This window comes from Canis lupus, chromosome X, assembly GCF_048164855.1.
Source record: "Canis lupus baileyi chromosome X, mCanLup2.hap1, whole genome shotgun sequence".
Classification (NCBI taxonomy): domain Eukaryota; kingdom Metazoa; phylum Chordata; class Mammalia; order Carnivora; family Canidae; genus Canis; species Canis lupus.
The window spans coordinates 62,752,665-62,765,068 of NC_132876.1; positions in this window are offsets into that span (position 1 = coordinate 62,752,665).

Here is a 12,404-nt window from a genome sequence, read left to right on the forward strand (position 1 = left end):
TAAAAATTCCTGAAGAATTCTTTTTTTAGGGATGCCTGGGTGACTCAGCGGTTTGGCAGTTTAGCACCTGCCTTCGGTCCAGAGTGTGATCCTGACGATCCAGAATCAAGTCTCACATCAGGCTCCCTGCATGGAGCCTGCTTCTCCCTCTGCCTGTGTCTCTGCCTTTCTCTCTGTTTCTCATGAATAAATAAATAAAATATTAAAAAATAATTATTTTTTAAAAGTATTAGATTCTGGTTCAAGATGACAATATAGGAAGATCCTGAACTTACTTTCTCACATTGGGACATTGAACTTGCAGCTACATTTGGAAAAATTTCCTCTAAATGAATCCCTAAATCTCCTACATATGAAGTGAATGAGACAGCAACAACATTAAAATGGTAGGAGAGGCTGAGACACGATGTTGCCATAAATTCACCCACAGCATGGAGACCCACAATCAGGGAGCACTTACAATGCTGAGCTTCTCCTTGAGAAACAAAGAGTTTGAACCACACATCTAGAATCTCAATTTTCAGACCTGTAGCTGGGAGATGACCCCCAAATCGTATACTTTTGAAATCCAGCAGGACTTGAGCCCACAAATCCACAAGTCTATAGCACACTGAAAAAGAGGTTGTGTTTTTTTAATATTTTATTTATTTATTAATGAGAGACACAAAGAGAGAGACTGAGAGAGAGAGAGAGAGGTAGAGACAGAGGCAGAGGGAGAAGCAGGCTCCATGCAGGGAGCCTGATGTGGGATTTGATCCTGGGACTCCAGGATCATGCCCTGAGTAGAAGGCAGATGCCTAACCGCTGAGCAACCCAGGCATCCCCTGGAAGAGTTTAATGGATTTGTGAGGATTTTCCATGCCTATACTTCACAGCCCAGTGCGGTGGCAGCCAATTTCTAACTGGAGGCCAACTACAATTCTCTCCAGAAACTGGGGGGACCAGTGGACACAATCTTTGCATACACCCCCTGCCTCCAAGGTCACTAGTTACTCCAAGAAAAAAAGATTATATTTAGCTTTTCTGAATGCCACACAGGGAACACATCCCTTGATAGTATGGCTTTGGTCATGAACAGGGGTTGGGTTCATGGGTTCAATATGAAGGTAAGAAAAGATGACAGTAATTAACTGTCTATTGCCCAAGGGCTTAGCACAGAGGAAGTAGACAGAAACACTCATCTTTGCTAGACAGAGATATATTTGAATATTTTAAAATTTGCTGCCTTGGTGTCTGGCTTCCTTCCAGTCAGCCTGGATGTAGGTTATGTCTCAAAACCTCCCTCTGGGCACACTGAGCAGTCTTAACACATCTTCAATTATTGCAAACCACTAAGAATAAAGTAGGTTGTCCGGTCAATCCAAAGATTTGAGAGAAAACAAAGAGTTAAGGCAGATCGAATGAAAAGTTCAGGAAAGAGGCACACCTTGAAGACTGGAAGAGGGGATTTTTTTCATCTAATATATAAAAACTGCACAGAGAGGGATCCCTGAGTGGCTCAGCGGTTTAGCGCCTGCCTTCCACCCAGGGCGTGATCCTGGAGTCCTGGGATCAAGTCCCACATCAGGCTTCCAGATGGAGCCTGCTTCTCCCTCTGCCTGTGTCTCTGCCTCTCTCTCCCTCTCTCTGTGTATCTCATGAATAAATAAATAAAATCTTTTAAAAAAACAAAAGAGAGGGAAATGAAGAAACAGGGAAAAATTATCTAAATGAAAGAGTAAGATACTCAGAAAAAATAATTAATTAAACGGAGAGAAGTGACTTTTCTGATAAACAGTTCCAAATAGTGTCATAAAGATTCTCATCAGTGTAAGGAGTCAATTAAACAAAAAAGAATTCCAAACAGATGGAAAATATAAAGATGTACCAAATAAAATTTGCAGAGCTGAAAAATACAATAAATCAACTGAAAATACAATAAATAAATACAATAGAAGTGATCAACAGCAGACTAGATGAAGTGGAACAAAGGATCTGTGAATTCAAGCATAGAACAGTCAAACTTATCTAATCAGAGCAGCAATTTTATATATATATTCATGAGAGACAGAGAGAGAATGACATTTATATAAATGGAGTGAAGATATCATATGACTTATGGGACAACATCAAGGCAAACAATATTTACATTATATAGGGTGCAGAAGAAGAGAGAAAGGGGCAGAAAAAGTATTGGAAAACATAATGGCTGTAAAATTCCCTAACCAAAGGAAAGACAGAGATATCAGATCCAAGAAACTCACACAGTTCTAAACAAGATGAACCTAAGGAGACTCACACCAAGAGTGTATTTTTTTACCTGCCATTAAGGTTTATTATAAAACTATATTAAGCAATGCAGCATGGCATTGGCATAACAACAGACAGTTCAACAGAAGAAAATACAGAGTTCATAAATCCATATATACATAAATATATATAATATATTTTGTATATGTATACAAATATGTATATGTATTATATATATATTTACCACTAATTTTTAACAAATACATAAAAGAAATACTGCAGTGATACAATGGCCTTTTACATAAATGGTGCTGGAACAATTGAATATCCAAGTGAAAAAGAATAAGAAAAGAAACAAAATAAGTAACTTGAATTTATACTTCACATCACATATAAAATTTAATTCAAAATAAAACATAGACCTAAATGCAAACTTTAAAACTATGAAATTGGGCAGCCCGGGTGCCTCTGCAGTTTGGCGCTGCCTTCAGCCTATGGCGTGATCCTGGAGATCCAGGATCGAGTCCCACATCGGGCTCCCTGCATGGAGCTGCTTCTCCCCCTGCCTGTGTCTCTGCCTCTCTCCCTCTCTGTGTCTCTCATGAATAAATAAATAAAATCTTAAAAAAATAAAATAAAACTATGAAATTTCTCAGCCAAAGAGAAATAGAAGAAAATTTTTGTGATTCTAGGTGGGGCAACTCTTTCTTACATATAACAGCAAAACACCAAATCCAAAAAAAAAAAATTGATAGGTTGGGCTTCAACAAACTGTTAGAAATATTCTCTCTTAAAAGTTGCTAGGAAAATGAAAAGATTAGCTAAAGTCTGGGAGAAAATGTTAGAAAATCTCATATCCAATCAAAGACTTGTATCCAGTATATACAGAAAACTTTTGGGATGCCTGGGTAGCTCAGCAGTTGTGTGTCTGCCTTTGGCTCAGGGCGTGATCCCAGAGTCCTGGAATCAAGTTCCACATCAGGCTTCCTGCATGGGGTCTGTTTCTACCTCTGCCTGTCTCTCTCTCTGTGTCTCATGAATAAATAAAAACTTTAAAAAATGAAAAAGAGAGAAAACTTTCTAAACTCAACAATAAGAAAACTAACAATCCAATAAAAATAGGTCAAAAATTTAAACAGACATATGAAAATATAAGATTCATAAATAGCCAATAAGCACATGAAAAAATGTTCAAGGTGGTAAACTGGAAAATGAAGCTTAAAACCACAATGATCTACCACTAAACACTTACTAAATGTATGAAATTAAAAAGCTGACAATACAAAGTATTGGTGGCTCTACTCCAATCTTAAACTTTCCCATCCTCACTACAATTCTAGTTTGAAAACTTTTAAAAAGTTTTTATTTAAATCCAATTAGTTAACATAGAGTGCAATATTAGTTTCAGGTGTACAGTAAAGTGAATCAACACTTCCATATAACACTTGGTACTCATCACAAGTGCCCTCCTTAATCCGCATCACCAATTTTCATTCTGGTAACTATCAGTTTGTTCTCTACAGATAAGAGTATGTTTATTGATCGGCCTCTCTCTTTTTTCCCCCTTTGCTCATTTATTTTGTTTCTTTAATTTCACATGTATGAAATCTTATGGTATTTGTCTTTTTCTGACTGACTTGTTTCTCTTAGTATTTTATTCTATAGTTCCATCATGTCATTGCAAATGGCAAGATTTTCTTTTAATGGCTCAGTAATATTCCATTTTTATATATACTATTTCTATATTTATTCATCACTTGATGAACACTTGGTCTATTTCCATAATTTGGCTTTTGTAGTTAATGCTACTATAAACATTGGGGTGCACATATCACTTTGAATTAGCATTTTTGTATTCTTTGGGTAAATACTTAGTTGTGTAATTCTTATATCTTAGATCATAGGGTAGTTGTATTTTACCCTTCTGAGGAACCTCCATATTTTGGAAAGAGGCTGTGCTAGTTTGTACTCCCACCAATGGCACAAGAGGGAATCCCCTTTCTGCACCTCCTCACCAATACTTGTTGTTTCTTGTGTTGCTCATTTTAGTCTTTCTGACAGATGTGAGGTGCTATCTCATTGCAGTTTTGACTTCAATTTCCCCAATGATCAGTTATATTGAGCATGTTTTCATATATCATGAAGGTCTTTGGAAAAACATCTATTCAAGTATTCTGCTCATCTTTTAAATTGGATTATTCTTTTTCAGGTATTGAGTTTCATAAGTTATTTATATATTTTGGATACTAACCCATTATCAGACATATCATTTGCGAATATCTTCTCCCATTCTCTAGGACACCTTTTAGTTTTGTTGATTGTTTCCTTTGTTCTGCAGAAACTTTCATTTTGATTAACTCCCATAGTTTATTTTTGCTTGTGTTTTCCTAGCATCAGGAGTCCTATCTAGAAACAAGTTGCAATGGCCAATGTTAAAGGGGTTATTACCTGTGTTTGTCTCTAAGATTTTCTGGTTACCCGTCTCACATTTAGGTCTTTAATCCATTTTTGTTTTCTTGGTTTTTTTTTTCGCATTTTGTGTATGAAAATGGTCAAGTTTCAATGGAAAGGCATTTTATGCTTATGTATTCAAAGAACAAATACTGTTAAAATATCTATACTACCCCAAGCAATCTATACATTAAATGCAATCCCTATCAAAACGTCAATAAAAATTTTCACAGAGCTAAAACAAACAACCTTAAAATTTGTGTGGACCCACAGAAGACCCCAAATAGCCAATAACATCTTGAAGAATAAAAGCAAAAGTGAAGGCATCACAATTATGGACTTCAAGTTACACTACAAAACTGTAGTGATGAAATCAGCGTGGTTCTAGAATAAAAATAAACACATAGATCAATGGAACAGAATAGAAAACCCAAAAACCAATCCACAGCTATATGGCAAATTATTCTCCAACAAAGGAGGAAAGAATATCTACTGTGAAAAGAGTCTTTTCGACAAATGGTGTCAGGGAAAGTGGATGGAAATATGCAAAAGACATTGTATTTAAATTGTCAAAAGTTAAAGATAAAAGAATCTTAAAAGCAGCAAGAAAAAACATTGTCTCATAGAAGAAACCATCACAACACTATCAGCAGATTTTCTAGCAAAAACTTTGAAGACCAGAAGTTGGATGGCAGAGTATATTAAGTGTTACTAAAGAGAAAAAGTTCCAACAAAGAACATTCCTTTCAGCAAAGTTGTCTTTCAAAATTTAAGGAGAGATAAAATTTTCCAGACAAAATATAAAGGAGATTATCACCACTAGATTCATCTTATAACAGATGTTAAAATTCTTCAAGCTGAAATAAAAGAGTGGTAATTAGTGACATGAAAACATATGAAAGTATAAACTTCATGGTAAATGTAAATGGCCACTATAGCCAAACTGTGGAAAGAGCCTCGGTGTCCAACGAAAGATGAATGGATAAAGAAGATGTGGTTTATGTATACAATGGAATATTACTCAGCTATTAGAAATGACAAATACCCACCATTTGCTTCAACGTGGATGGAACTGGAGGGTATTATGCTGAGTGAAGTAAGTCAGTCGGAGAAGGACAAACATTATATGTTCTCATTCATTTGGGGAATATAAATAATAGTGAAAGGGAAAATAAGGGAAGGGAGAAGAAATGTGTGGGAAATATCAGAAAGGGAGACAGAACGTAAAGACTGCTAACTCTGGGAAACGAACTAGGGGTGGTAGAAGGGGAGGAGGGCGGGGGGTGGGAGTGAATGGGTGACGGGCACTGGGTGTTATTCTGTATGTTAGTAAATTGAACACCAATAAAAAAAAAATGTAAATATATAGTAAATCCACAATAATTTATCTAATGTTGTAAAAGTTGTGGGTTAATGAGTTATAAAGCTAACATAAAGGTATGAAGAAGATAAGAATAAAAAAGTTGTAAAAATGAACAATACAATAATTCATTAATGGATACACAAGATAAAAATATGTAAATTGTGGGACACCTGGATGGCTTCAGGGTCCAGCTCTTGTTTTCAGTTCAAGTCATGATCTCAGGCTCCTGGGATTGAACCCAATGCCAGGCTCTACACTCAGCAGAGTCTGCTTGAGTCTCTCTCTCTTTCCCTCTGTCCCTTCCTACTTTTCTCTAGTTTTAAAATAAATAAGTAAATAAATCTTTTTAAAAAGATGTACATTATGAAATAAAAAACATAAACATTTGATGGGGAGGGTAGAAATGTAGAACTTTAGAATCTATTCAAACAATTTAAAATAGACTTATAAATTTAGGTTGTTTCATTTAAACCTTGAGGTAGCAAAAATAAAATTCTGTAGGACACATATAAAAAATAAGAGAAAAAGAATATATAAACATGCCACTACAGAAAAACATCACATCTTAAAGCAAGAGAGCAAAAACTAAAAAAATGAGCAAAGGAATTATAAAACATCCAGAAATCAACAAAATGGCAAAAAGTAAATATGTATCAATAATTCCTCTAAATATAGCCTAAATTATACAAAGGATATTGGATTAAAAAACCAAGATTTGTCTCTATGCTGCCTATAAGAGGCTCCTTTTAGATACACAGACACACAATGATTGAAAGTAAAGGGATATTGCTTGCAAATAAAAACCAAAAGAAAGCTGGGGTAGCTATACTTAAAAGAAAATATGATTTCACTCAAATGTGCAATTTAAGAAACAAAACAGATGAACATAGGGGAAGGGAAATAAGAAGAGAGGGAAGCAAACCATAAGAGACTATTAACTATACAGAACACATTGAAGTTCGATAAAGGGAGGTGGGCAGGTATGGGCTGAAGGGTAATGGGTATTAAAGAGGGCACTTGTAATGAGCCCTGGGTGTTATATGTAACTGTAAGTCTCTAAATTCTACTCCTGAAACAATTACCCTATATGTTAACTAACTAGGATCTATTTATTTTTTAACTGACTAGAATTTAAATAAAAATTGAAACAAAAAATAGGGGAGAGGAGTAAGATTGTGAAGTTGTAAGAGTACCTTATGTTTGCCCCATCCCTTGAACACAATTAGGTAAATATCAAATCATTCTGAATACCCAAGAAATTGATCTGATGGGGATCCCTGGGTGGCGCAGCAGTTTAGCGCCTGCCTTTGGCCCAGGGCGTGATCCTGGAGACCCGGGATCAAATCCCACGTCGGGCTCCCGGTGCATGGAGCCTGCTTCTCCCTCTGCCTGTGTCTCTGCCTCTCTCTCCTCTCTCTCTTTCTCTGTGTGACTATCATAAAAAAAAAGAAATTGATCTGAGGACTGAGAAAACAAACTGCACAACTAGAGGGAAAAAAGAGACCACATCGTGGAAAGTAGGAGAGGTGAAGATATGATTTGCGAGAGAAAAGAATCAGGGTGCTGTCGAGGTGAAAAAGTCCTGATCAGGGAAAGAGGCAAGAGAGAGAAGATAGAGAGAAAAAGATACACAGCAGCATACAAGGGACTGCACAAGAAAAATTCTTCCTGGAAATCACTGACTGGGAAAAGGAGACAGGCTGATTATCACAACTATTTTCAATGAGCAGAGTTCAAAGACTGAGGTTTTTGAAGTACATTCAGTGTATGGTGTGGAGCCCAGAGCTTAGTGCTGTTCCTGTGGAGAAGGGCATAGGCCCAGGAGCAGACATCACGGTTGGAGTATTCCCTGGGTCACACTGGAAGAGACAGTTCCCTTTCTTGGAGTGTATTTGGGAGAGGTGGCATTGCCTCCCCAGGGACAAAAGAATGAGCGGGCACCATGTTGCTGCCTTATTTATTAGCAAAGGGGCATAGATACCTGCTGAGGGCAGCTAACTAGGATACCAGATTTTTGCTGTGCTTTATGATAAACTCAAATGCCTGTGCTTTGGTGTGACTTCCTCTCTGGGGTAAACTGACACCATCCCCAGCACAGTGAGACTCACCCCCAGAGGTTCAGGGTGGGTCTCTGCCATGCTGAATCTGTAAAATTTGGAGTTTTGAAACTACGTCAGCATGCCTAAGATAAAACACAGGTACACTGGGCTGCTGGGTGGGCAAATGGTCTGGACACAGGGTGAAGGCAGTGATATGAGGGCCTGCACCAGGCAGCAGGCAGAGCAGCTCCCCCAAGTGCTAACACCTGAAAATCAGCACAACAGGCCCCTCCCCAAGAAGACCAGTTAGACGGACCAGTTCCAGGGGAAGTCAAGGGACTTAAAGTATACAGAAACAGAAGATACTCCCCTGTGTTTCTTTGTTTGTTTGTTTGTTTTTTGATTTCTGTTTGGTTCCCTCATCCTTTCTTTCCTTTCTTTCTTTTCCTTTCTCACTGGCTGACAGAAAACATGTGTTCTGCTCTGTTACTCCATGCCCTAAGTTTTAAAAGACTGCTCCCACAGAAAATGCCTGTGCTTGACGAATAATGCCTGCCTCTAAATTGGTAAGTATATCTAAATTGTGGTTCATAATTAAGAGACTGTTAACTGTAACTGTAACTCTATATTTCATCTCTCATCTGCCTTTCCCATGGAAGTCCAGTTCATGTAACATCTCCTCTGTGAACTATTTTTATCCAGTTATCTTTTCCTCTTCTTAACTCTTACAGGATTTATTTTTGTTCAAACTTGCTTTTGTCCTTAATCATATGCTGTCTTATATCATTTGTTCAGCTATTAAATATTAATTGAGTAAATGCTGCAGAATACACAACATAGAGATATATAGGAGACAGACACTGCCTTGAAAAGACAGAAAATGTAATGAGGAAATATAAAGTAGAAATAAAAGAATGACATAAAAGGCACTACAAATAGGAAAATTCAAAATAGGGATGGTTCAGTTGGTGGGGAGTATTTGGGAAGGTCAACAAAGACATAATAATTTGAGCATATTATTTGGGGACATATGAAATTTTCAGTTGAAAATGGGAGGTGGTAATTATGAGACCTGAGGACAGAGTAGCCAGAAAACTAGATAAGCTGTTGGAGATGGTGTATACAATAAAATGAGGGTATACAATATGGTATTGTTAGTAATAATCGATGTGCTTTATATTAGATCTCCAGAATTATTAATCCTGTAACTCCAAGTTTGTACCACCCTATGACGCAGCAATTGCACTGCTGGGGATTTACCCCAAAGATACAGATGCAGTGAAATGCCAGGACACCTGCACCCCGATGTTTATAGCAGCAATGTCCACAATAGCCAAACTGTGGAAGGAGCCTCAGTGTCCATCGAAAGATGAATAGATAAAGAAGATGTAGTATATGTATACAATGAAATATTACTCAGTCATTAGAAACGACAAATACCCACCATTTGCTTCGACGTGGATGGAATTGATCTACCTCTCCTTATTTCCTCTACTGCTCATCCCCCTGTAACCACCATTTTACACTCTGTTTCTATTTGTTTAGCTTTTTAATATTGTATGATTACTTTTTCATTTACCACAGCCACTCAGTGAAGTAGGCAGATAATACAATTTTAAATAGGAGGAATTTCAAGATGTAATCTATTTCATGATCTGCCTATTTTCATATAATTTGCAACAAGTGTTAGGACTCTAAACAAAGTTTTTTGACTACAAACCCTGTAGGATTGTGTTTATTACCCTATTCTAAGATCTATAGTAAATATTATTTTTAAATCTAAAGAAAAATCGATTTACAATTAAATATTATTATGTTGAGCATAATTTCTTCTTTCTATAAATATTCAAAAGTTCAAGATTTTTCAGTATCTTGTCATTTATCAGGCTCTGTCACTTCAACTCCTTAAATATCTTTTTAATTAATCTTATGTTCATCTCCACTACTTGCTACTGCTCAAATTAAGGCCTCAGACTATTACAATTACCTCCTAACTAATACACAGTAATCCAGTATCATACTCCAATATTTTCTCCACACAGCTATCAGAGTGTTCTTATGTGATTATATTCCTTCTCTAGTTATGATTCTCTATCACCTATCAATACAAAATGCACTTCTTGGTAAAACATGAAATATTCTTCAACATCTCACCTTTGTTTACATCATTATTCTTTCCTTCCAATATTCCTGATTACACATCCTGTGTCTTAGACATATTCAGTTACTTGGGGATACACTGAATACATGATATATTTTAAACCTCTATGTCCTTGTATATGAAGTATTTCTTCTTATCTATCTGACTAATTCTTTTCTTTTTAATTAAAAAAATATCTGGCTAATTCTTATTTCACACTCTTTTTGAATAGCACATCATTATGGAGCCATCAGAGAACATTTCTTTGAGGTCTCATAGGTTCTTCTATATACCTTTATTATGTTATATTCAAATGCATCATAATTCATTTTGTTTATAATTCTGTTTCCCCCACAGTACTTTGAACTTTTTTGAGAACAGATTTTTGACATATTTGTCTTTATATCCCCAGAACCCACTGAAATATCTGACATATAGGAGACCTCATGGTAGAATTAGAGCAGAATCTATAGTATAGGACCTAGAATTTTCTGGTATTAAAATATCGCTAAGATTTTGATAATACAATACATAGACTTGCATTTTGGAACCACTAAAGTACAGGGCATTGCTAAACGTTTCGGACACACCATTGTGGAAAGAACACTAGTCTGGTACTTGGATATTTATAGTTTTAGGGATACGTCTTAAAATCCTCACAAAATCCTGTGTCAACTTTTCTAAAACTAATATGCAAATATTTGCTTAAATGTACAGTAGATTTACCAAACACCACAATGTTTAAGATGTTTTTTCTTTGTGATGTGGGACATGGGCCAAGGGAAATGTATTTAAAAACACAATTCTTAGCTACTAGAAGCTTATAATCAATGTGAGAAGTCAAGACATTCAACTCAGAGAAACTTACCTGACAATATGAGGTAGTATATGCTAAACAGCCAAGTTAATATTGCAGACTAAAGTCAATATAGAAGCTTAGAGGAAGAAAAGTACACTGAGGAGTAGAAAAATTGGGGGATACTTCACAAAGGAAGTTGGTCTTTAAAGACCAATCAGAACAAGTGCATCAAATTCAGGTTGGTAAATTAGCTTTCAACTTGACAAGCAAAAAATTGAATACATTCTTGCTTCTGTAAGAGATATGAAAAATTGTCTGAATCACAGTATCCAAGTTTTTAAAAATGAACTTTTAAAATATATTTGTTTTCTGATAAATTGAAGGATCTATCACTTTTTCTCTACTTTCCATTCTGTCCACTTTATTATAAAAATATATCTCATGTAAAAATGAACTTAAAGTGTCACAAACTGAACTGTTTCTCTATTTTAAAATCTGATCATTTTTAATGTTTATTCATGGCTATTTAAAAATATGTATGTATGTATGTATATGTATGTATGTGTATATGTATATTTGAGAAAGAGACAGCAGGGGGAGGGGCAGAGGGAGAGTTAGATAATCTAAAGCAGACTCCCCACTGAACGCAGAGCCAGAGGCAGAGCTCCATATCAGAACCCTGAAAAAAAAAACCCTGAGATCATGCCTTGAACTGAAACCAAGAGTCTAATGCTCAACCTACTGAATCATCCAGACACCCCTCATTCATGGCATTTTAAAAAAAAAGTTATTATAATATAATGGAAGAGACTGTGATAACAGGGCTGGTGTAAGAAAGGAATATTTTTTAAATACAAAAAGATGTCTTTTTTTCTGAGCTTCAGTCTTCTAAGTTGGATTCATTGATTTGTTGACTTATTATTTATCTTTTGTGTAATATGAGAAGAAAAAAAGGAGAGGAGATAATGGCGAGAGCAAGTTTGGCAGACAAATAAAAGCAGCTGAACTACTAAGTCAGTGATAAAGATTAGATGAATTTATTTAAAAAGGAAATAAATAATTGTTAAAAACAAGACGGCATTAGATTAAAAAAGTCTTTGACAAAAGAAAATAAAAAATTAATAACCCTTTATCATTTGTTCTCAGGGATTTTGATTATAGCTCCTTGGGAAATAAAACCACAAGATTTCTTCTACTGAATTTCTTTTAGAACCATGATATAGATGGATTTCGATACCATGAAATAAATCACACACATCATTATTTTTTAACCTAATGATGACAAAGTGACTGACACCACCTGTCAACTGAATAATCTCCAAACTGTAAAAGATGTTCCTTTCTAATGCTGCTCTTGGTGATAGTAGTAGTATCTGCAACCTT